Below are 25,705 nucleotides of genomic sequence, written 5' to 3'. Positions count from 1 at the left end.
GAGGAAGGAGAAGCCAAATCACAGCTGCTGAATAGGTCAGATTAGCAAAGGAGAGTTGGCCATTACAAGCCTGACACTGAGCATCTGCTAAAGGGAAATCAGTTGTCCAGGTCACTTAAAGACTTTGTGCCTCAGTCTTCTCATAAATGATTCAACAGAGAGTTATTAAGACTCTGCTGGGTCTGTTTGGACTATGGACTGGATCCACTGAGGGAATACAACAATGGATCAGACATCCTGTTCTTGAGGACTTGATAGTCTAGTAAGGGGAGAAGGACTTAATTCATCCATTCATTCAACAAACTTTTATCTAGTGCATCTTAAGAACCAGGCACTGCCATGAGCAAAACAGACAAAGCTTTATCTTTTGGTGGGAGGAGACAGATGATAAACCAGTATATATGTAATGTGCCCAGTGGTATTAAATATTATGAAGGGAAATAAGGCCCAATAAGGGGATAAACAGTGGAGAATATGGGTGCTATTTTACATAGTGTGGTCAGGGAAGGCTTTTCTAATCTGTTGACATTTGAGCTCAGACCTAAAGAAGGCAAAGAAGAGAGCTATGCAGACATTAGGGACTTTGATTCTAGGAAGAGAAAACAGTAAATGTGGAGGCTTTGAGGGATGCTGGGGGTACAATAAGGGGTCAGTGTGGCTTGAGGGACATGAATGAAGGAGAGAGCATTTGGAGATGGGAGTAGCAGGAAACCAAATTGTATCGGACCTTCTAGGCCAAGGAGAGGACTTGGCAAATCCTCGATAAGCTATGATATGCCCCACAGAGGAATGCACATACCAAATCCATTTATTTCTTGATATAGGAACTGTATCTTGAGCCCCTATGATAGGTTAGATACTTAATGTTTAGTGGTGGGCAGAGGAAGCATAGAGTCTAGTATGGAGCTGTAGACAAAGGCCTGATTTGTAACATTGCCAAAGAGAGACACTCTCTCATCTACCATGGCAACATCCTTTAGTATCCCCAAAGGTTTTTTCTTTATGCATGTAATACTAAAAGCTGAGTTACTTACATGGGATACTTGACTTCACATGCTACCCACTCATGCAAACGATTCCTTTTTCATTTAATGGAAATCTAAATCTGTGGCTTCCAACTTATCCCTTATCTCCTGACACCATTTAGATCATAAGCCCCCAGGTCTCAAGTACATTTATCCTGAAGCTTCGTTTTTCTCCCTAATAGTTACCAGATTTAGCAATAAAAATAGAAGACACCAAGTTAAATTTGAACTTCATATAAACAGTGAATAATTTTGTAGTATTACATGGGATATACTTATACCAAAAAAAAAATCTCTGTTTATCTAAATTAACTCCTATATTTTATCTGGCAACCAGTCCTAATTCTCCCCACGGTCCCATGGGCAGTAGTGACAGCAACATATGAAAAGGTTTGATTAGTCTGTGATGACTTCACTGATCACAAAGGGTCAAACCACGGGAATTTAACTCACTGAAAAATGAACCCTGGGAAGAGTACCACAAAGTTCTAATGAGTTGACTGCTTAAATTCCATTCCTCCTGCATCTGCTGGTACCTAGTCCAGTAGTTATCTTGGAACAATAAGCCTCTTGTAAGGCACAGTCAATAGGTACAGTATAAGAATTGAGAGCCATTGAATCTATGCAAGTAAATTTGTAAGTTTAATTAGTGGGATATCAATTGAGTAAGCCATTGGACAGTATGTGAGTCACTTCTTCAGAGCAAGTACGAAGGAAGTATATACTCTGTTACAAGATTTAGTTACCAGCAGATGATTTGCTTCCTGAAAGATGATGAAAGTAGAAAATCAGTCAAATAGTAAAGCACTGGGAAATTCCACATTCAAAGATGAAGTAGAGAAAAAGCATTTCAAATAGACTTGAAAATAGAAGGTGCCATATTTTTTGTGTGCTGTGTGGGAAACAAAATATATATGTTTTCATTTGTAATTGAGGAGGTGTGACAAAACTTATCAGAATATGTTACAAAAACACAGTGTGATCTTTGAACCCTCCCATTAAAAAAAAAAAAAAAGAATAACGTTCACAGATTCAGGGAAAACAGTTTGGAAAGTTACGGTTAAACTCTGCTGGGCTTTAGAGCCAGAAAATGATAAAAAGAATGGTTTGGGTGATAATCATGATAATAGCTTACATTCATTGTGGACTTTCTGTGTGGTGTTTTGTTACTTTCTGCCTGGTGGTCTTCCAAGAAGACTGTGCCCTGATGGAATTATATGTGCAGGGATTTATTGGGGGTAAAGCCTATGAAATATAAGGAGAGAGAGCAAAAGTCAGCTGGGACAGCTTTTAGACCACTCTACTGACCTGATAACTGTGAAAGGAGATGGGGAAGGGAGGAGGATTGAATGGGAAGAATCTCACATAGCAGTAAGCTTCTAAGAAAGTTTTATATAGGCCAATGGAGAGTCTTTGAACCAAAGTTACTTGTTAGAAGAGTTCTGTGTCCCATAGAAATGGGGTATTCTCCCCCTTAGTCATTGTCTGGGAGCCTGGAGGAACGGTGACTTTTGAACAGAGGGGTGGTAGCTGGAGTTATCAGGCCATTAGGCTCCTTGCAGCAAGTGATCTGATGGCTCATTTTTATGGCCACCATGGCAAAATGTTATGCTAGGAGTTCTGTTATTCGTATTTAATTGTAATTAGCCACCCTACAGAGAGAGGTAGCATTGGTGTGCCCATTTTACATATGAGGAAACTAAGACACAAAGAATTTAAATAGTTTGCCCACAGTCAAGAAGGTGGAAAGTGTATTTAGGTTTATTCTAACTCCAGAGTCTACTTGCGTATCCATTACGCTGTATTATAGAAAGAATGGTAACAACCTCCAGTTCCATAACTTATTGATTATGTAAATTTGGGCGAGCACTTTGAACTCTTGGACTTGTGTTTCCTCATTTGTAAGGTGGGATGTCATCACCTTCCCAGGAAGTGTGTTTTGGTCGCTGTTTTGTTTTGAGCTTAAACAATGTTAGTTCCTTTTCCTTCCTCATGTTTTTCTCTCATCTGGGATTGTCATCTCTTCCTTTATTCCTTATCTCATCCTCCCAGGTATCTGCCTCAGCCTTGCTGAGGCTCCCACAGGTTTAATTATGTCCTCAGAACTAACAGGACTCTTTCTGTGCAGATTATATGTATGAATGTATGTATGCACATGTAAAGTACCCAGAACTTGTAACAGTCCATAGTAGATACTCAATAAAGTGTAGCCCGCCTTCTCTTTCATCCACCTCATTGCCTCATGGACGTGAGCTATATGCCAGGTGGCAATCCAGAATACATTTTTTTTCTTGCTTTAGATATTTGGAGAGCAAAATTACGTTCTTATTTTTCTTACTAACATTCTTTACTTTTCCCCTACAATCTCAAGTGTTATGAGTATTTGATTCGTTAATAGATGGTTTAATTTTTTAATGTTTATTTATTTTTGAGAGACAGAGAGACAGAGCACAAGTGGGGGAGGGTCAGAGAGAGACAGAGACACAGAATCCGAAGCAGGCTCCAGGCTCTGAGCTGTCAGCACAGAGCTCTACGCAGGGCTCAAACCCACGGGCTGCGAGATCATGAGCTGAGCTTAACTGACTGAGCCACCCAGGCACCCCTTTAATGGATGGTTTTAAACAATGGACTCAATTTTCACTTGATTTTTCTGCTGGAGATGGAAAGTATAGAATGGGATGAGTTGTAAGGTATTTATAACAGATGCCATTATGTTTGTTGAATAGCATAAAACAATTATAATTTGCAATAAATTTGAAAGTATTTCAATGATACAAGGTGTTGGAATGTATTTATTGAAAATATAAAATGTTTATTGCCATTCCCCATTTTTTGTGCAGTACAGTCGAAACTTGCACCCTCATCCCTTTGATTTTAGATTTCTGAATTATTTAAAAGAATCGGTTAATTCTCCATTTCAAGTGAGGAAGACCAAGTTCATTAGGATATCTGATTCCTAGCATGTCCCACATTCACAGATCATGTTAACTCCATAGAGAGGTTTATCTTCTTTTAAAATTGCAAATGCTGCCCAAACTGAAAGCTTTTCCATTAAATGCATTCTTGCAGCTTTGGACTATAAGAAAGATCCTTAACGACAGAGAGGGAGACAATGAGGTACCTTGTTGTCAGAGCATCAGCCAGTTCTAAAAGTGGCAGTGTTCAGAATATGCATGTCCTTTGAGTTCTACTGGATTTGCAAATTGATGTCATGAAATACATATAAGTAAAACTCAGCACACACTAACACATTCTTTTGACCAGTGGTTGCCAACTGGTCGCTGAAGGGGCAAAAGAAAAATATTAAAAGAAATTATGCATCCCCCCCTCCCCGAAAAAGCTACGTGGGCTAAAGATTTTTGCTTTTGACTCTGTGAACACACTGGTTATCTTACAGAGATTTGTAATTTAGATTCACTTGATAAAAGGTGGGGAACAGATGAATTACCCATTATTTAATAAAGATGGCAAATTAAATACTTTGAGGAACAGGCTCCATGACAGGAAAATATTATAAGGTGTCCTTAGTGAAGAAAAGATACAGAAGTCTCAGTGAGAGACCAGTGGTTGAATAGTAGCCTTTAAGTTTCTCTTACAGAAGGAGAGGGAAGAAGAGAAAAGCAGGTGCCAGTAAGAGTCAGTGAACACTAGTTTTGCCCACAGGCTGCCCGTCGTCTCTGTACTATATTCCTCCATTCATTTTTACAGTGGATATTGTCAAATTCAGTTCTCCCTGAGCAGAATGGATAGTGAGGGTCAGGGCTAAAGGCAGCTCACAGGAGGAGCCTGAGACAGCACTTTTCTACATACATTGATCAGGAAAACATACTTTTGGAGTACAAGATCCAAACAAAGTTTGGGTAGCCTAATCATACATGACTGTGTAGAATATTTGCGTTCTGGGCTTAGATCTCTATCTGTATGGATTCTTTCTGTGATCGATAGGAGAGACAAGAAAATCAACCGTGGTTGAATAATATTGTGTACTAGAAACTTTAAACCGTTTGAGTATGTTCTCTTATCTTGGCATAATAAATCTAAGAGAGGACAAGAAAAATAAGGTTCAGGGATGTTGAGGCACAAGTACACGGTCAACAGCGAGTGAGTGTCAGGGGAAGTGCTGCTTCATCTTCTGAGGTCTGAGTCTCAGGTCTGAGTCTGAGACCAAACAGAGATAATGGAGAGTGAGGAGCTCCGAAATGTTTTGGAAGGCTTGACACCCAGCAACTATAATAATCTCAAATAATTTGTATTATAAGGTTTCTGATGCATTTTCTGTATGTCCTGTCCCCTCTGCCCCCAGGGAAATTACAAACCTGGGGTTAGGTAATGACAATGGTAATGACACACTTATGATGGCAGTAGCAATGGTGGTTAACTAGTTAAAACTAGACTATTTGCCTTTCTTTTAACTGAATCCTGGCACCTGGAAACAGGAATATGTCACAGTGTGTTGAAAGTGCAAACATTAAGAGTAGGTGTGCACCGGTCAGAGTGGCTGAAATGAACAACTCAGGAAACAACAGATGCTGGCGAGGATGTGGAGAAACGGGAACCGTCTTGCACTGTTGGTGGGAATGCAAACTGGTGCAGCCGTTCTGGAAAACAGTGTGGAGGCTCCTCAAAAAATTAAAAGTAGAACTACCCTATGACCCAGCAATAGCACTGCTGGGAATTGACCCAAGGGATACAGGAGTGCTGAGGCAGAGGGGCACTTGGAGCCCAATGTTTATAGCAGCACTCGCAACAATAGCCAAATTATGGAAAGAGCCTACATGTCCATCAACTGATGAATGGATAAAGAAGATGTGGTTTATATATACAATGGAATATTACTTGGCAATGAGGAAGATTGAAATCATACCATTTGCAGCAGCGTGGATGGAACTGGAAGGTATTATGCTGAGTGAAATAAGTCAGGCAGAGAAAGACAGATACCATATGTTTTCACTCATGTGGATCTTGAGAAACCTAACAGAAGGCCATGGGGGAGGGGAAGGGGGAAAAATAGTTACAAACAGGGAGGGAGGAAAACCATAAGAGACTCTTAAATACAGAGAACGAACTGAGGGTGGATGGGGGGTGTGGGGGAGAGGGGAAAATGGGTGATAGACATGGAGGAGGGCACTTGTTGGGATGAGCACTGGGTGTTGTATGTAAGCCAATTTGACAATAAATTATATTCATTAAAAAAAGGTGTGCAGAATTATTCTGCATTTTTCCAGGGATACCTTGTGTATTATGGGCAACACGTGACCATCTGACCTAGGTACCAAGCGAGGGAGATGGCATTACTAGTAACTAATTATTATGCAAAATAGATATTAATAGAAACCCCGTTGTTTTCTTTAGGTACCCCTAACATGTGTTTTGAGGAAACCACTGTTATAACTGTATATACTCCTTGAGGGCAGAAACTGACGTTTGTGTTGTTTTCTAAGTGCAGGGTCTGGCACTCAATAAATATATTTGGAGTGAGTGAATTAGTGAGTAAATGAGTGAACAATTAGATCTTGTCCTCAGGAGTTTAAAGTCTTTTTATTTTTTTATTTTTTTTAAGGTTTATTTATTTTTTGGCAGAGAGAGAGAGAGAGAGAGAGAGAGAGCGAGTGAGCGAGCATGAGCGGGGGAGGGGCAGAGAGAGAGGGAGACACAGAATCCGAAGCAGGCTCCAGGCTTCAGGCTTCAGGCTTCAGGCTCTGAGCTGTCAGCACAGAGCCCGTTACGGGGCTCGAACTCTCAGACCGTGAGATCATGACCTGAGCTGAAGTCGGACGCTCAACTGACTGAGCCACCCAGGTGCCCCTAAAGTCTTTTTCAAAAAAATTGAGGTATATTTGACATTAACTTGTGTAAGTTTAATTGTATACAACATATTGATTTGATACATTCACATTGCAGTACGATTGCCATCATACCATTAGCTAACACATCTATTTCATTACATAATTACCATTTCTTCCAGTGTTGGGAGCGATTAAAATCTAGTGTCTAATAATGTTTATAATGCAGTTGTTTTCTATAATAACTGTACTGTGTGTTAGGTCTCTAGGACTTATTTATCTGCTAATTACAACTGTGCACCCTTAAACAGCATCTCTTCTGTTCCCCCGCCCCGGCAACCACCAATTTAGGATTTTAAAGCCTTTTAAGGGAAAAATAATACATAATTATAGGTAATTCCCCCTCCTTTCAATTCATCCTTGCCTTATCATACATGTATTAATATATGTGCTAGTCCTTGTGTTAGGCAATGGGGCTATAAAGATAAATGAAATGCAGAGGTAGCTCTCATTGGGTACATATTCTAGCAAGGAAGGCAGATATTTAAACATACGTTTGCCATCAAATGTGACTGTGCTCTCCTGAAGGTATTTGGATAGTGTTTGGGGCATGTGATGAAAGTAGGTACAAGTGATAAAATCCGTGCAGGAGGCAGCAATAGTTAGGTTTTAGGTTTTCATAGAAGAGATTTATTATATATTTAATCTAAACATTGAAATGTATGTAGGGGCGTCTGGGTGGCTCAGTCGGTTAAGCATCCGACTTCGGCTCAGGTCGTGATCTCACAGTTCGTGAGTTCAAGCCCCGCGTCGGGCTCTGTGCTGACAGCTCAGAGCCTGGAGCCTGCTTCGGATTCTGTGTCTCCCTCTCTCCCTGCTCCTCCCCCATTCGTGCTCGTTCTCTCTCTCTCTCTCTCTCTCTCTCTCTCAAAAATAAATAATAAACTTTAAAAATAATTTAAAAAATAATAAAAGAACACAAATGTATGTATATTCCCAGATGTTACCTAGGGTCTCCTTGCCCCTTTGAATAAGCTCAAAAGCCCCATTCCACACTCTAAAGAGATAAATGTAACGCCTACTGCAGGATTTTTGCATATTTCTAAGAGGGCTTTCAGGCCCAAGTTCCCTTCCGGCTCTAGGTTCCTGCATTTGTTGGGTTAGGTTAAGTGACAGATCTTCTCCACAGCCACACCCTGCTTTCTTCCCTGTCCTGCACCCCACGTATCAGCCCCTTCCTCATACTTAATTCTGTACTGTGTACACATAGAAATTATGTAGGTAGTTAACTTTGGTGAAATTGTAGGGGAGCAGGGTTGGGGAGAGAGTACTTGGGTCATGTCTTAGAACACACAGACCACTTGACATTGATTTTAAACAGTTCTGTTCTTAAAAACCACTTAGGCCACTGTGCTGTGTCTGAGCCTCTTCTTGCTAAGTTCTAAATGCAGAGGAGTTGCACTGTCTCTTATTTCCTTGAATTTTGCAGATATATGTTCTTGGGAGTCGGCTTTATCAGTGAAAAAAAGTACCACCGCTATATTTTCCTACTCAATGACTTCTAGCACTCTTGATTAATAAATGGGATTCACAGTTTCTGCCTGCATGAGAAGGAAAATACAAGGTCCTTGTTAAGCAAAAAGAACATTCAGCCCACCACGTAAGGCTCAGTTTGGCTAAGGCATCGTGTTTCCGAACAGTCTCTGATACACCAGTTGTATCCTGTTTAATTCTTGAATGGTCTCCCTTGGAACAAAGCTTGCTGACTGACTGGCTGACAGATAGAAAGCATCCGTAAGGGAGAGATGGAGATGAAATTAAAATGTGACTTCTTTGGCATCCACCTTTCGAACCCAGGCCTTCCCCACTTTACTCTAATTCAATTTAGTAGATGTTGGATGGAAACTAATACAGTTAAAAAGAACTTCATGTAATCTCACTAACATTCTTAGAACATGATGCTCAAGGTTTTCTGGTCAAGGATATTTGCATTTGCATTTAGAGAATAGTTAGAGCCAGAATCCTGTGAATGTGAAAAGTCCTTGCTCTAAGGATGACATTTCCAAGCTGTCAAAATCTGATGTGCTCAAGGCTAAAACCGAAATTGCCTTTTATTCTGTAAATATTGAAAAAGAAGGCTTAGTGTGGCACCGGTGAATTTGCTAGCCAAGGTACTAGCCTGCCGGGTTGGAATCAGAGAAAAAAATCTATTTGTTGAGTTTAAATTGTTATAAAATTCAAGCCTGAGGGATGCAGTACGAAGGTATAAAGGGCAGACACAGTCCCACGTTCTCCTGTTGGCCCTTGGCCGCTTTGACACTATTTACTAGTGCAGTCTCATTTGGGGCATAAGCACATTACATGAATTTCTATTACTTGACTGTTCTTATCTCTAATTTCTTCATGTGTACTGTGAACTGCAGAAATATTCACACCAGATCTTCACATGTTATATTCACTCACTCAACCAACATTTATTTAGTAAATATCTGCTGTCTGCCAGACACTGTTCCAGGCATCAGTTACAGGACTTCTCTGGATGAAGAATTAAAGTGATGTGCCTGACGCCTGGGTGGCTCAGTCGTTTAGGCGCCCGACTCCGGCTCAGGTCGTGATCTCACAGTCCGTGAGTTCGAGCTCCGCGTCGGGCTCTGTGCTGACAGCTCGGAGCCTGGAGCCTGCTTCGGATTCTGTGTCTCCCTCTCTCTGACCCTCCCGTTCATGCTCTGCCTCTCTCTGTCTCAAAAATAAGTAAACGTTAAAAAAAATTAAGAAAAATAAAATAAAGTGATGTGCCTGAAATAACACATGGATTCGTGGTAGAACTGAGACGCTTGGTGCCCATCCCCTTGTCCTGATTTCTTTCTACTCTACTTATATTATGCTGCTTTTCTTCGTCTTCCTGCCTCTCCCCCCAAAATAACCTGAAATTGGAACGTTACTTGAAAGGCTACTGAAATCATTCCCTTAATTTGCCAACGAGTTGTGAAGTTCATTTGGAAGTCATTTATTTAGAATTTTGAATTGAATTATTGCTGTTTTAATATCACAATTCTGTTTTGAGAGAGAGAGAGGGCACAAGTGAGCAAGGCACAGAGAAAGGGAGACAGAGAGAGATGGAGAGAGAGAGAAGCAGGGCTCACCTGAAGTGGGACTCGAACTGACGAACCGTGAGATCGTGACCTGAGCCAAAGTCAGATGCTTACCCTACTGAGCCACCCAGGAGCCCCTTTAATATCACCATTTTTTGTGATTCTCAGAGTAGTGTCTGCAAAGGCCAATATTATTATAGATTATAAACGCCATGAAGGAAGGGCTGTGTATCCTTTTTTACTTACTGTCTTTTTTTTCCTTAGCACAGTGCCTCCCATGTAGTATGTGTCGACAGTTATCTGTTGTAAATGCAGAATGAGATGAATCTCTCATGCCTTACAGTATCTCTGTTGCCTGGTGTAGTGTGTATGCAGTGTGAACTCTCCATAAAAGCCTGAAGCAGGTAAGATCATAAATGATGTCATCCATATTCAGTGGGCCTCTGCTTCGAGCATGAACTTCCCGACCCATCTTTGCCTAGGTTCAGTGCTTAGATGGCCAGTCAAGCAGCTTGCCGTTTTGCTTGCTGGATGGTGGTGGGGGCCTGTGATGCTGTCTGGAGCAGACACAGCAAGGTGGTTTTTGCAGCAAGGCATGAAACGTTTGCTGCCAGTCAGAAAGGAAAGGTTTTCCCTGGGTCTTGGCTGGGACTGGCAGGAATCCAGGCTGCACGTTTGACAGTCTTTCCCTTTCGCCACCACCACTGCCATCCTCTGCCCGTGGCCATCCGCTTCCCTGAGCACAGCCCTCCAACAAAAAAATGGTGTGTGAGACACAACTGGGTGCAAATGGTCGAAGTGTGAGATAAATACATGTTATGTGGCAAAGCTGACTTTGACATGAAAAGAACTTCGTGCTGTAAGTGGTTGAGCAGAAGAAAGGGATGCAAGAATAAACAGAAGTGGGCTCTGTGTTAGCATTTCAGCAAGTACAGGTGTGAAAAGAAAGGCCAGCTCAAATTATTTTATCGAGTGACTTAGCCCATACCTTATGGAGAAGCATAAATGCAAGGCATGGTGTCTCTTTTGTGCATTCTCCTTTTCCATGATCTTGTAGGGTCCAGATAGTGGGTAAAATTTGAAGTAGTGATGAGTTTGATAACTTTTCTTACTGGAGGAACTGTTTTTTTTTGAAAGGAAGAGTACGGTCCTCTAATTTGAACGTTGACAGGTGCATGGGTAGAAGAGGGTTGAGAAACCTAGGCCAGAGCCTTGACTTTGTCCCTTGCTGGGCTGTGAAATGCTTTTAAAACATTCAGACCCGAACTTCCCCACTTACTGAATATACCTGACCTTGGGAAAGGTACTTAACTCCTCTGTGCCTTAACTTCTTCATCTATGAAATGGGACTGCTGATTCTTGCCCTTCTTACTCCCAAGCATTCAGTAAAGACATAACGAGATATCTGAAAGCACTTTTTAAGAAATTAAGCCATATAGGGGCGCCTGGGTGGCTCAGTCGGTTAAGCGTCCGACTTCGGCTCAGGTCACGATCTCGCGGTCCGCGAGTTCGAGCCCTGCGTCGGGCTCTGGGCTGATGGCTCAGAGCCTGGAGCCTGCTTCTGATTCTGTGTTTCCCTCTCTCTCTGCCCCTCCCCTGTTCATGCTCTGTCTCTCTCTGTCTCAAAAATAAAAAACATTAAAAAATTTATTAAAAAAAAAAAAAGAAAAAAAAAAAAAGAAATCAAGCCATATATAGAACACGCTATTGAAATAATATCAAATCATCAGGAATTCCTTCATTTCCAGCCCTGGTCTCCTGACACATGCTAGGAGACAAAATGAATACAGTCCACATCTTTTTCTCGGACAACCTCACGGGACTCATTTTCAAGTGAGTATGGTGACAAAGCTATTGCATGGGAAATAGATGCTCCCCTCTTCTGGGCAGCATTTTACCATTTGGCCCACAGTTTCACCCCCATGCCCACAGAGTGGTAAGGGTACCTAAAGGTATTCTTTTCCACATTCACTGCTTTTACCCTTATTCTGAACTAACCTGGAATTCTAAAATTTTCGAAGGTAATTTTTAAAAATGTAAGCATCCAGAATTATCTCAAGCAGCCCAAATAAATAAATGAAACCCACAGTGTCTAATAATGATATTTCACTTAATCCAGAATACATTAAAACAATCGTTAGACTATGTTAGTATAGTAGTGTTTGACTTGATTCTTAAACTCCTTTGAGTCCCCAACCTTTTTTTCTCGTTTGCAGTAAATATATTCACTCCAGTGGCATTTAGATCCACTTTTAGTTGACTTTTATTTAAGCTTTTCTTTTTCTGGGACAGTCACCTCAGAGACCAAATAGGCTTGAACCCAGCGTGTATGTGGTTTTGGCGAATAGATACATTTCACCAGATGGTGAGGGCTATAGGAATACAGCAGTTTTTGGTAATTCTTATGTGTTTTTCGCCGTCTTAAAAGGAAATATTAGTGTCTTCTTTCTTAAGCCACTGGTCTGAAAGATCTGTCAAGCATAGAGTTTAAATCTTTAGCAAATTATGTCTAAGGTCTTAGAAAGAAGTTTTGAGCGCCTTTTGATTCCAACTTTTATCTCTGCTTTTGAGCCTCCATTTCTACTCACCAAACACTTGTGTTGTCAATACATCAAAGCTCATTTTAAAAAAGAAAAAGATAGTAAGTTTCATAGACAGAAAATGTCCAATATATATTGGGAGGGCTATGGTACATTTGCCTTTTCCTGCACTTTTCTGGTTGAACCAAGTTCTTTCACCTCCCCGTCTCAGAAAAGTCTTTGACTATGTCCACGTAGAGGTGCAACGAGACAGGCAAGATTCAGGCATTCCTGAGACCTTGTTTGTGCTTCGTGGTACCTACCGAATAGGCTATTTGTAATCTGACACATACGACATAAATTGGTGGAGAAGAGCCGTCTTCGTTAAATGGTTCATTCATTTCACTGGCCTGATGAAAGTTACGTGAACCACAATGAATCACAACAATTACCAGTTTAATTCGTTTTTTGCCCTGTATTCATTTAACAGGTTTGCTCTATAAATATAAGACCTGTAGATAAAAGGTTTCTCTACAAAAATCACTCTCTTTTCAAGATGTTTTCATTAGTTGGGATTCATTTAAGTGGGTTCTACGCTGCATACCATTAAAGGTGTGTGTAAATGTTTTTATTGGTTTCTTCCCTATCTTCCACTTTTATATTTCCCCTATCAGAGGCAATGCCATTAACCTTAGCAATGCTGAGTGTGATTGTCTTTCGATCAGCCCCATCATTGCAAACCACTGATCCATAGCTTACATTACTTAAACCACTGGTTCCTAAACAGAAAAATAGCCCCATTACCTTCCTTGGAATGGCGATAGCCTGTCTGAAAAATCCTTTCAAAAAGAAGAGTGGGCAAAAATACTTGCTACCTCCTTTGGGAGTAGCCCTCTTTTTGATATAAATGTTGCAGTAGTAGGCCCTGAGTTTCCTATTTTAACTACGCATGAAACATTTATTGAGTGCCTGCTGTGTTCAGGGTGCTGTTTAGGGTACACGGATGCTACAAAGTTGGTTTTGGGTTCAGCCCTTTAAGAAATACACTCTTTTCTATGGGGAGGGGCATATATGTTCCTAATAATGACATAGGGTAAAGATGCTAAGTGCTCCCAGAAGGAAACAAAGTTCCCTGAGAAGGTAGAAAAGAGAATGCTTGCATTTTGACTTCAGGGACAGGGAATGGAAAGTTAGATTTCACCCCAGCAGAGAAGAGTGAGGAAGGTAGAGGAGGAAGCACATTCCACATCAGTAGAAATAGCCCCCAACGGCTCTGTGTGGCCCAAAGGTTTATGGTGAGGTGGAAAATAGCCAGGTAGTCTGGTATGACTTGTGCAAGGTGACGATGAGGGGTGATGAGAAGGCGTGGTGTCCACAATTGTGGCCTTCATGTTTCAGCCTTCCTTTTAGGTTCTCCTTGCAACATAAATCAGAGATGCTATCAGTTCACACACACTGGTGGATTTACTGTCATCAGAATTTAAGTCTTAATCCCACCCCGTTATTCAACCAGAGTGTTGGAAACGGCCTTGGATTAGGAACCCAGAAAATTGAGTTTCATTGCTGGCTCAGCCCTTAAGTGGCTGTGTTCTCGGATGTGTAACTATTCTTCTCTGACCCTTGATTTACTTTTCTGTAAATCAGAAAAATCAGTAAATCAGTGCTCAAAAAATGGAAATTACTAATTTTAAGTAATATTTCAATAGTATTAAATAATTTCAATCACATTAGATAATTTGATAATATTTAAATAATCATCTCCCATCTTAAACGAACTGGGCTTTATTTTAGTTATTGATAACTTATATCACACTGGGGGAAAAAAATCTCTCTGTTCAGGGTGGTTGCATTAATTTAGAAATAAGATCCTATTTCTTTCCTTCCCTATAAAAAGCACCCTAGAAGTAGGCTCACTTGTATTTGTAGAAGAGGCATTTTGCAGATTTTGAGATCTGAAGCTGAGGACATTGGACTTTCATGCATGTCTAAGATAATCGTATAATACAGCTCTTTTTCATTGCCTGACACTTGTTCCTGAGCGTTCCAGTGAGTTTACAGAAGCCGGAGAAGATGGCCTTCTCTAGTTATGTACTAAGTGCTGAAGTTTTCCTTCTCGCATGTTCCCATCTTGTATCAAGAGGTTCTAAAGATCCCTCACATTGCTGCTAGCGTTTACTGCCACTATGCAGCAATTTTGCACCCTGATCTTTTCATTGATTCGTGTTTTACCTTCCCTTTCGATCTTTTGAATTCTTTTCTGAACTTTGAAAAGACACCAGAGTATGAAAGCTTGACCTGGATCTGTCTGAGGCTACAAGGAAGAGTATTAACGCATGTTCCAAAACTGGGACGCTACCTCTTTTACTTTTCAATTTAATCTCTGTGTCTGTCGAATTAAAGTCTTTTTTTTCTTCTTTTACTTAAAGCGCAACCTTTAAGAAAAGCGTTTTTGTTAAAGGGAAATCTTAATGGGGAGAAGGAGAGATAACAAATTTGAGGAGAATGTCTGGCAGCACAGACTTCTGCAAGTTTGAAGCTCTTGGTGAAATTTCAAACAGTCCAAATGGAAAATTACCCAGTCTGTTTCCTCAAGATAGACTTGTTTGTACAGCTACTCAAAGTTTAAATGGCAGAACAGTAGGTACACACGCTGTACTTATAAGCTGTGTTTGTATTACAATGCTGTGTTTTTAACGTCCTTTTAGTTTGGAACACAAGCTGGTTAATGTCTTAGTTCTGTGCTTCCTGGATTATTAGGGAATAGCTCAATTGTATTTAATAACCAGAAAGAAAGGAACAAACAGGCAAATAACTTCACTAAAAATATCTCTGTTTTTACTTCTGTCTTATAGGAAAAATATTTTAAAATTAGACATTGAGTCCCACTCCCAGGAGACCAAAGAATGTTCAAATATCTGAGGGTTCTTGAATATATCCTTATTTTGTAGAGACCCAATAAAGGAACTTACAGGAAAACTTGTATCCATGAGCAGACCCAGTGCATCTCTGATAATCATGTTTTACATGATTATGGGCAATGGCAACAATAGCTAACATTTGTATTATACCTTGGAATTTTACAAAACACCTTCCTATGCATCATCTTCTTGCCTATCTTCTTCTACGTGTGATTACATGGGATTCAAATAGATCTCTACCCACTTCACTGGAGTATGAATAATAAACATAGTGAATTTCTCAAAATTGACACCTGTCTGAAAATTTTGAGAACAAGGCCATTAGAAATTAGATTCCAGGGGTACCTGGGTGGCTCAGTTGGTTGAACATCCAACTTCAGCTCAGGTCATGATCCCACGATTCACGGGTTCGAGCCCCACCTTGAGCTCTGTGCTATCAGTGTGGAGCCTCCTTCAGATCCTCTGTCTCCCTCTCTTTCTGCCCCTCCCCTGCTCATGCTGTCTCTCTCTCAAAGATAAACATTAAAAAAAAAAAAAAATTAAGGGGCGCCTGGGTGGCTCAGTTGATTAAGCACCCAACTTCAGCTCAGGTCATGATCTCCTGGTTTGTGAGTTCAAGCCCTGCATTAGGCTCTGTGCTGATAGTTCAGGGCCTGGAGCCTGCTTCAGATTCTGTGTCTCCCTCTCTCTCTGACCCCCCCTGCTCATGCTCTGTCTCTCTCTCTCAAAAATAAAAAAACAGTAAAAAAATCTAAAAAATCAAAAAGAAATTAGATTCCATGAAGTCTAAATGCTCATTTGTATTAGGTAAAATAATATTACAGAAAATGCTGTTAAAGTGTGACACAGCTGTTTCTGCATATTGGTAGGTAGCCCACAGATTTATTGAACTTGTTGAAATAATCCTCTACAGTGAATAATCCAGTACAACCAGTTTTCTTTCTATTTCATTTAACAGTTCTTTCCCATGAAAATAAATATATTATCAAATTGTAATCTTTCTAATTACGGGGCTTACATAAAAGGGGAGTATGTGTGTATGTGTATAGTTTGTATGTATGTAATCTGTTTGGCATATATAATAAAATATATATACATAAAGCTCCATTTTGTAAAGATCAGATTCAGATGGCTTACAAAGAATAAGTATACAGTAAAATGGAAAGCATAAATAAGTTTTAAAAAATGAGGGGAAATATATAAATTAAAATAGAAAGGTAAAATCAAAGAACTTGAACAAAGACTCTACCATATGGATCTACATAGTTAATAACATTGAATTATGTTTGGTTCTGAATTTCCTGGCAGCCGAAGGCAAAAGAGAAATATACATAATTAATTATGTGATTCTTATTACTTATAAGGTGATACATAGCAGTTCCTCAGGGAGAGAGTTTTCTGGCACATAGGTTTGATATTTTCATATAGAACTTCAACGGGGGGACTCTGAGGGATTAAGGGGCATTCAAAGCTACTGAAGGTGATGCAGCAGAGGATTTGGTAAGATAGCTTCTTGTAGGGCCACTAACTAGGAGCTGATAACCTAATGCAAAAGTATAACTCAGTGAAAATAATTTTGAGTGATCCGTGAAGGTAACGTACTCCTAATCCATCACGAAATTTATAAAAGCTGGAGGAATTTACATTGTGATCTTTACACACTGTATATAAGTGGTAGAGCTCATGGTCTTCAAGTGATTTTAAATATTCCTCACAGCTAGACTTTCGATTAAAGCTGAGCCATAAACAATTCCCATTGATTTTTTTTTTTAAATAACTGATACTTGCTTATAGACTGGATCCATATACTTTACACAGTAGGCAAACAGAGTTGGCTTCACAAGGTAGAAACTGTGGCTTTTTAGGAAGGGTCTTGCTAAGGAGAACAGGTATTTGCCCTTGTGGTTATTTTTAAAAGTCCCCTCTGAAGTGTCTCCCCAGTTGCTTGAAGATTCCTTTAGCAGTGAATAAAGTCTATTGTTGGCTAAAGAGAAACAAGATTTAGAATGCAGAGCTTTTTGAGAGAGAGTGAGAACAAGCTGATTTAATTCTTCTCCAAATAGAAATGATGGATATCAGATTGTTGTCTGAAACCGCTTTCTCCAAGTGGAAAGAACTTCGGGTTCTTCAAGGGGGAGTGAAAGGGTCGGTTCTGTCTGAGCCAGGTTACCTCTAAAAGCAAATACCGACGCTGCTTCCTAAGGGGCTTGTTGGCAGCTCTCAGTCTCTGCTGGCCTGGTGACCTTTTCTTTGAGTTCCATCCATAACATTCCTCTGAGAGAATACTTTCCCATTTGCAGTATTACGTGAATGTGCTACTGTTGCTAAGGACCAAAAGGGTTATTTACACACGGGACAGCGTGTTAGGTGCGAAGGTATGAGTTTTGACAACTGCCATTTCCCCATTTCTTTTGACCTTGTCCATTCACTGCAGAGAGAGGCTGGTACCTGTATCCTCATCTGGTCCTGGGCACTTGGGATGCAAAGTCTAGAGAAGTCTGTGTTCATAGTAAAAACCGTATGGAACACAGTAATGATAAATTATTGAGCTGTGTACCGTGATATTGTGCTGTTAAGCGTAATAGTACCAAAAGAGGGTTTTGCTCTCCAAATACCTAATTCCTAGCTGTGGTTATTTTTTCGTGTACAACGTCAGATTTATTTCACCAGAGAGCACCCGGGAGGTCCCAGGACAGTGACTAAGTGGGAATGTGCAGCAATGACGAGTGAAAGCTTAGTTTCTAAGAATTTCGTTTTGGTGGAAATCCCCCTCAGACTAACGATAGAAAAGAAAACATGTGGTGTGCGTTGGGTAGATCATTCCCCAACAGGATGTTTTATTTTTTGTGTTTAGTCTTCATCCATAGTAACAATTAAAATGGATGCATCAAAAATAAAGTATGCAGACCTTGTGACCTATCTTGTAATCAGCACAAATTAGTTTTGGGGCAGGAAAATCTAGCTGCATATTAGTTTTATTAGATGTTCCCAAACATTTTATTGCACTATTTTGGGGGAAAAAAAACAACAAACACAAACGTCTAAAAACAAACCTAAGTTTTCAATGTGTTTCCTATTCAATACATACTTTGTTTCTGAAGATTAATGAAGCTGTATGTTTGTAATTTTTTTTTTCTTAATTCATCGCAATGCTGCCTTTTGGAAAACTGTGTCCCCACCAACTTGTTCCTAGAAAGGGGGATGTATCTTTAGCACTACCCACCCCCAAATGTTCTGCAAACTTTAAATACTTTTAAAAGTTCAAACCATTACCCTTTCTTTGGTTCTAAGGATATTGAAATAAGTTTTTCTATTCCTGTGATCACAATTGCTACCGTTAATTGAGTGAGTAGAATGAACTGAGCACTATGCATGCTTTCATCTTTTTTAATCCTCTTTTTATTGATGAAGAAACTGAGGCTCCGAGATGTTAAATACAAGTCAATGACTACCAAGCAGCAGAACATAATCATTCCTGCCTCCAACACTCAGCAGATATTTATTGAGCACCTGCTTTGTGCCAGAGACCTTTCTAGTTACACGGAGTCCATCAGTAAATAGAGCACCTAAACTCCCTGCTCCCCAAGGAGCTTGCATTCTAGTTGATGGAGACAGAGAATCAAAACACAACGTAGTATGTCAGATGGTGAGAAGTCCCGTGGAGAAAAATTAACAAAAGGAAGAGAAAGAGGGAGTCAGGGGTAGTTGTGTTTCGTAAAAGATGGCCACAGACACATCACTGAGAAGTTGACATTTGAGCAAAGCCCTGAAGGAGGTGTGTGAGTAGGATTTGCAGATATGGGGGTGGGGGGGTGGGGAGCAGGGTAGATGGGGTACAGTGAGTGAGGATGAGAACAGTAGGGCTGGGGAGGAGGTGCAGTTCATGCAGGACAGTGGTTCTCGAAAGCCCTTAACAGCACCAGACTCGCTTGGAAGTCTTTTTAAAACGCGCGTTGCTGGTCCCTTCCCCTAGAGTTTCTCATTCAGAAGTTTGCCTTTTCCCCAAGGTTTCAGGTGATGCTAATGCTGAGAGTCCAGGGATCCACTGGGGCTGTCGTAAGAGTCTGGCTTTTATTATCAATAGCATGCATGTTGTTGGGAGCTTGGGAGTATAGGAGAGACAGGTCTCTGTGCTGCTGAGAGTAGACTGTAGGTGTCAAGGCCAGAAGAAGGGAAACCAATTAGGGCTCTCCCACAGTAATCCAAGTAAGAGGTCATGGTGACATCATTAAGCTTTTGTTATCTCCATTCTAAGTCTATTTGAGGTTGTCCTCTAAAGCAAAGCATGCTAAGCATCGGTTACGTTCAACCTAAAATTCCTTTGGTTAAATCTTTAGCTTGAATATTATGTGAATTCCTCTTCAAAAAGCTGCTGATCTACAAGTTTGTGAAAAGGACCAAAAAGATGGGGAGCTGAGAGTTGAGACATTTTTTTCAAGAGAGCTGACAAGGCTCTGCCTAGGAACACGGAACTTTGTAAAGAGATCCTTGTGGAGACAATGGGGACACCAGTGAGGATGCAGTGAGAATGGGGGATTGGAGGGAACCCAGAGTTGGCCTTCAGCTTCTTGCCACTCTGTCTACGAGCTGATCCTTGGTAGGACTGGAGAGGTGAAAATTCCCAGCGTCTCAAGAAATGCTGTTTGTAGTGCCTACGCAGGCTCCCTGAGACACCAAATCTGTAAGGGTTAAATAAGGAAAGAGAGAACTGAAATGTGACACCGCCTTTTGCTTCCTTCCTGATGTGCAAAATGAGGGAAGCAGTGAGGGAAAAGAAAGTTGAACTTGGAGTCCCCAGTCTCCAATTAATAACTGTGCAACTTGGGCCTGGTCTCTCAATCTCATCTGCAAATGGGCTTAATGGTAGTGCTTGTCTCGCTGTAGGGGTCACGTGAGGATACTCATCACATGTTAGTTGTAGCTATCATTCTTATCACTATGAAATTCAAGTAGATTTCCATCCATCGGCTTTTCAAATCTGACATTTCCTGGTCCCTTACCAAAATTCACACTATACACAAAAATGGCATAGTGTAACGTAAAATGAGGGACAAGGGGGAAAGGAGTGGAAAAGTAGATGTTAAAATGCATGGTGGGCATGGGGGAATGAGCAGCTGTAACCCTATGAGGGAGAGAGGAGGAAAAGAAGACAGAAAGTGGAGATACGGTGGAGAATGGGCAGGAGAGGTGTTAAGGCAACCAGAGGCAACAAAAAAAAAAAAAAAAAAAAAAAAAAGAGGGGGATAAGAAAGAATGGTAAGGTGAGAAGAACCACAAGGTCTTGAAACTGCTTAGCAGAGCAGGGGATGACCCTGAGGCAACTCATTACCAAGCCCCAAATGGCATCAGGGAAGGTGTCCCTTCAGGAGCCACCATTACACACAGGAGGGCCATTGGCTGGTGTTGTGCAAGTCTCTACAGTTTTGAGGGGCAGCAGAAAACAGCATGACAGGTATGAGATAGGTTGCAGCTTAGACTTTGGAGAATACTTAGTTAGCTGCGGTGTCTGTGACGTGTAGACATGTGAAATCTGAGGTCCATGCAGACCTCTTGGGCAGATCATCTGAGAATGCAGACAGTTTTTAAAGTCCCCACGTAGACACACGAGGACCAGGATCCCTTCTTCTGCACAGGCCAAGCCCTGTGTGACCTGTTCCTCTAGTGGATGGAAATGACAAGGACAACAACCACCATCCCTTCAGGGCCCACCCTCTGATTTAATGCTCAGAAGGGCACTGTTGGTTGCATTTAGCAGATGGAGACTGTGAGGCTTGGTTTGTAAAGGGGTATGGAAATTCAAAACTGGACTCTGGCTTTAAAGACTGCCTTTCTGTTAGCAAGAAACTCTCTTTTGATTGTTTTCAGGAACTCATTACTCAGCTTTTTTGCTTCTCTCACTTCTCTGCCTGCCTTTTGGCTCTTTCACCCTTACACCCTGGAATTGTTCTTGAATGGGAACTATAGGATCTGGTGTAGAATTTCTTTTTTTCCTCATCTGTTGTTTCGAGAATGCTTTCTCCCCCTCGTCCACCTCTTCTTCACCGCTTACCATTATTGATTACTGAGGTTACCCATACAGTGACCTTGGCGCGTGAATCAACTGGTTTGTGGAGATTCTTCACTGGCCCCACCCAACCTCACAAACACGTAGTGCCCACATTTTGGCCTGGGAGTCCTAGAAGACTTGTACCAGGGGATCAGCAAGTCCGTGCACAGTCCATTGTGTCACATCAGGCTATTCAGAGCTCCTAGTATAGGGACATCTGGGTGGCTCAGTCAGTTAAGCGATCGATTCTTGGTTTCAGCTCAGGTTGTGATCTCACAGTTCGTGGGATCGAGCCCTGTATCGAGCTCTGTGCTGACAGAGTGGAGCCTGCTTGGGATTCTCTCTCTCTTCCTCTCTCTCTGCCCCTCCCTCACTTGCACACATGCTGTCTCTCTCTCTCTCTCTCTCTCTCTCTCTCTCTCTAAATAAATAAATAAATAAATAAAGCTCAAAAAATATATTTTAAACTCCTAGGCTATAAGAAAATTCATCCCGTGCCAAAGTTCAGGAAGCATGTCTTTCTGGGCATCATCCTTTTCTAACTCATCTTACCTTCATTTACCACATCTCGCACACTACTTTACTCATGGTTCAGGAAGTATTAGGTTGATTCATGGAGACTAGATTAGATTTTAGACTAAAGCAGTGTCTTTAGAAAAAAAACTGGTGTTGGGGCGCCTGGGTGGCTCAGTCGGTTAAGGGTCTGACTTCGGCTCAGGTCATGATCTCGCGGTTCGTGAGTTTGAGCCCCACGTCAGGCTCTGTGTTGACAGGTCAGAGCCTAGAGCCTGCTTCAAGTTTTGTGTTTCCCTCTCTCTCTGCCCCTCCCTTGCTTGCTCTCTGTCTCTCTCTCTCTGTCTCAAAAATAATAAACATTAAATTTTTTTTTAAAACACTGGTGGTATGGCATCAGCATGGAAGGATTCATGCATTCTACAATAACCACATGGCACTCTAACACCAGAAAATGTGATTTTTTTAAACCGTAATGAAAATCAGTCACCTGGATAAGTGTGTTGAGTGATCAAGTGAATCGGCCATTAATCCATAAAGAATCATTTCCAGTATCTAGGTATGACTGTGTTTCCTTTTTGTGTTTTTATTAAGTTGCTCTGGAGTAATACTGCTGGGAGTGTTTCCCCAGCACAATGAAGTTGGCAATTGAGTCACCTGTTTGTGATAGCTAAACTTTTATGAACCCTTAGCAGATCCATTTGTGGGCATCTTTTAAAGACTCCAGATTTTCCCGAGCCTTTTGTGGTAATAGCTGATGCATCTGAAGTAGAACTGGGAGCTATTCTTTGTCAAGAGCTAGAAAATATAGGCAGCCTTGTCTTCCCTATAAATGTAAGTTGTTGTTGTTATTATTATTATTATGTCAGCAGTGAAGTGCTCCCTTGAGAACTGAGATACAGCATCACAGACAGAGCACGCCTTGCTGGGGAAATGGGCAGTACAAGTAGGATGATATTATCTTGTGGTAATGAATTTACCTTTATGACAGATCATTATCCCCTTCTGTAGCTGAACCGGATGAAGGACAAGTCTAGCAGAATAACCTAGTGGTACTTGGAATTTATTGGCTTTAAATTTTTAAGCTGGAAAAATGCAATAGCAGCCAGGTTATCTCTGTATGAATGTTGCAGAGGGGGACAGAGATGAAGGAAGTCACATTTTCTTACTGGTAATGATAGAAAGCAGGTGGTAGTGACAATCTTTAGCAAAACAATGAATGCAGTTTCTCCTGTGCTTTGCCATTTTTGTGTTTGAGTCAAAGGATTCAATGAATGGGGGAAAAACATAGGACATCATCATCATCATTGATAATAAAAATTACTGGAGGTCGCATTGGGTGTCATACCATAAGAAGGAGCAAAGATTTATTTTTTAAATGAATGAAATGAGATTTCCCTCCCAGGAGTGTATAATCCAAGTTCACGCTTTCAAGTTCACGCTAAAATGGAGCCTGTCGTATATTAGTGAGCTATTGGGGTTAGTAAGTTGTAGTTTCACATAGAGCCACACCGTAGTATATAATGAGATAGGTATCCCAATGGGACAGTGATAAGCTCAGGGGCACCTGGGTGGCTCAGTCGGTTAAGCATCTGACTTCTGCTCAGGTCACGATCTCATGGTTAATGAGTTCGAGCCCCATATCGGACTCTGTGCTGACAGCTCAGAGCCTGGAACCTGCTTCAGATTCAGTGTCTCCCTCTCTTCCCCTCCCCTGCTCATGCTCACGTGCTCTCTCTCTCTCAAAAATAAATAAACATTAAAAAAAATTGAAAGATAGGCTTAAAATCATTCAGGTTTACATCCTGGCTTTGTCCTTTAGTTATGGGTGACCTCAAGCAAATCACTTAAACTTTCTATCTTAGCTTTCTCGGTTAGGAAGCAAAGAAGTCAAAACGTGACTCGATTTTTTTTTATATGCTTTTGTGTCAGGTACCTAGTAAGTCTTCAATAAATGATCATTGTTGGTGTTCCTGCCATTGTTATTGCTGGTCTTACTGTCTTGATTCAGGAGCCCTGGCGGTGACACTCTATGCTAGATTCCAAGTAGGACCCATACCTAATTATTTTGAATGATTGGAAGTCAATATTCATATAAAACTCCTCAAACCCAGCACTGGACAGGAGCCATAAGAAATCCATCCCGTTGCTTAGTAATCCATATTGTGGGGCCAAACTCTCAAACCATTTTCCATTTGCACAATCATCAGAAGAGACAGAGACCAAGTGTGTGTTATCTGTTTATAAGCACTCTGTAGAGTTTTCCTCATCTTCCTCTCCTTTCTTGTGTTTTTCATCTGAGCTCAGATGCTCTGTACATCATGTTAATTATGTGGAGGCAGTGCCAAACAGTATAGAGGGGCTTTGCCAGAGTTGAATGCAAAGAGACACTGATCCATGATCCCTTTGTTTGCCCCTGTGAATCCCAGAATCTTGATCTCCTCCTTCAATATCAATATCCATTATCTTTCATTTTTGGCAAAATGTGAGTACCCCCTCCCAACCACCTCACGCCAAAAACTCTCCCTGACCCACAAATCTGTATATGATTCTTCCTTATGTCAGTCTTCTCATGTTTCTGGGCATATTCTCTTTCCCTTCTTCAATTTTTTTTTCTCTTTCTTTCCACTGTGAGAGACAAAAGCCGGAAAATTCACATGAGGGTTTATGTATGTAAAGACTTGGTTAAGACGTTTCCCCTCCGTTCAAGGAGGGAAAGAAACCTTCGAGAGTATAGAAATTTAGGTGAACGTTTCCTTCTTCTTTGCTATTTTGTAGAATGAGTGCACAAAGTGGAAGCAATGGCTTCCCTTTTCCCTGTTAGTAAAGCAGAAGCCTGTTTTTAAATCTGTGTACTGGGAAATGCTAAGGATACCTAGAAAGTTTTACTGTGGCCGAGATCATTGACAAAGTAACACCAGGTTGCAGTTGTTCATTCAAGATGTGTCTCGGGTGAAATGTTTATCCATTCAGTGCGTCTTTGTGTTGTGGAAGGTCTCTTTAGTGCGCTGGGCCGGTGGCCACATTTTCTGGCAGCATAGATGCGGTATTAGACTTTGACAAGTCTGTGCCGTGGTGCAATGGTAGGAAAAGACCACTGGAAGTGGAGGGGCTCAACCTCCTTCCAGTTTGAAGTGTCGTTTTCACCTTCTGTCTGATCACGTGGCTGCAAGCCTCACACTCTTTGGGTGCCCTGCAGTGCTTCAGCCCAGCTCAGACTGAGCAGTGGTGCTGCTGCTTTGGGGTATTGGAAGTTAAAGAGGCTTCCCTCCTTGTCGAAATGGTTGGGGAGGAAGCCTCTTCCTGCTCTTTAGTGCCTGGGGTGGGGGTCAGGTAGGGGGCAGTTAGGGATGCTAAATATCTTGAAACGCTCTGGATAGTCCCGCCTAGTGAAGAATTAACTTGCCCCAAATGCCAGGAGTGTCCCCATTAAGTAAGGCCCCCCCAGACTCTTCAGTTAGATCAGCATTCCCAGCTCCTAGCTCCAGCCCCCACCAGCATGTGGACCATCTGCTTTCTTTCCTTCCTCTTTTTTCTCCTTCTTTCCTCTCTCCTCCCCTCTTCTGCCTGCCCACCTCCCTGCCTCCCTCCTATTCTTTCTTCCTCTTTCCTTCCCCTGAATCTCCTATACCTCATTTAGGAGCAAACACAGGTGTCCCCCACCTCTGGGAGGCCTTTCAGACACCCCACATATTCTTAGGGGCCACTTCCTCTGTGCTTGCATTGCCCTTTGTAATACACGACTTCATCCTCATCTGCTACATGAGGTCTCTACTGCTCTGTGACTGTATAAGCACCTGGTGGGCAAG

General features: G+C 41.3%; 1 protein-coding gene across 8 annotated transcripts in view; it reads left to right on the top strand.

Moving 5' to 3' along the window:
- The window catches only part of NFIA (nuclear factor I A), a 370,701-nt gene that overhangs the window by 200,699 nt on the left and 144,297 nt on the right, over positions 1–25,705 (top strand). Inside the window, exons 4-5 of one of the 8 annotated variants that reach the window (XR_013557570.2) lie at positions 10,165–10,304; positions 11,649–12,113. The exons of the other annotated variants lie outside the window; for them this stretch is intronic. The gene's annotated coding sequence lies outside the window, so the exon portion shown is untranslated. Of the gene's footprint in view, positions 1–10,164; positions 10,305–11,648; positions 12,114–25,705 lie in introns of those variants that run through there. 8 annotated transcript variants of the gene reach the window in all.

Source organism: Panthera onca, chromosome C1 (genome assembly GCF_046562875.1).
Source record: "Panthera onca isolate mPanOnc1 chromosome C1, mPanOnc1 haplotype 2, whole genome shotgun sequence".
Lineage (NCBI taxonomy): Eukaryota > Metazoa > Chordata > Mammalia > Carnivora > Felidae > Panthera > Panthera onca.
Note: the sequence above shows the minus strand (reverse complement) of the source record. Positions and strands in the feature narration are given on the sequence as shown.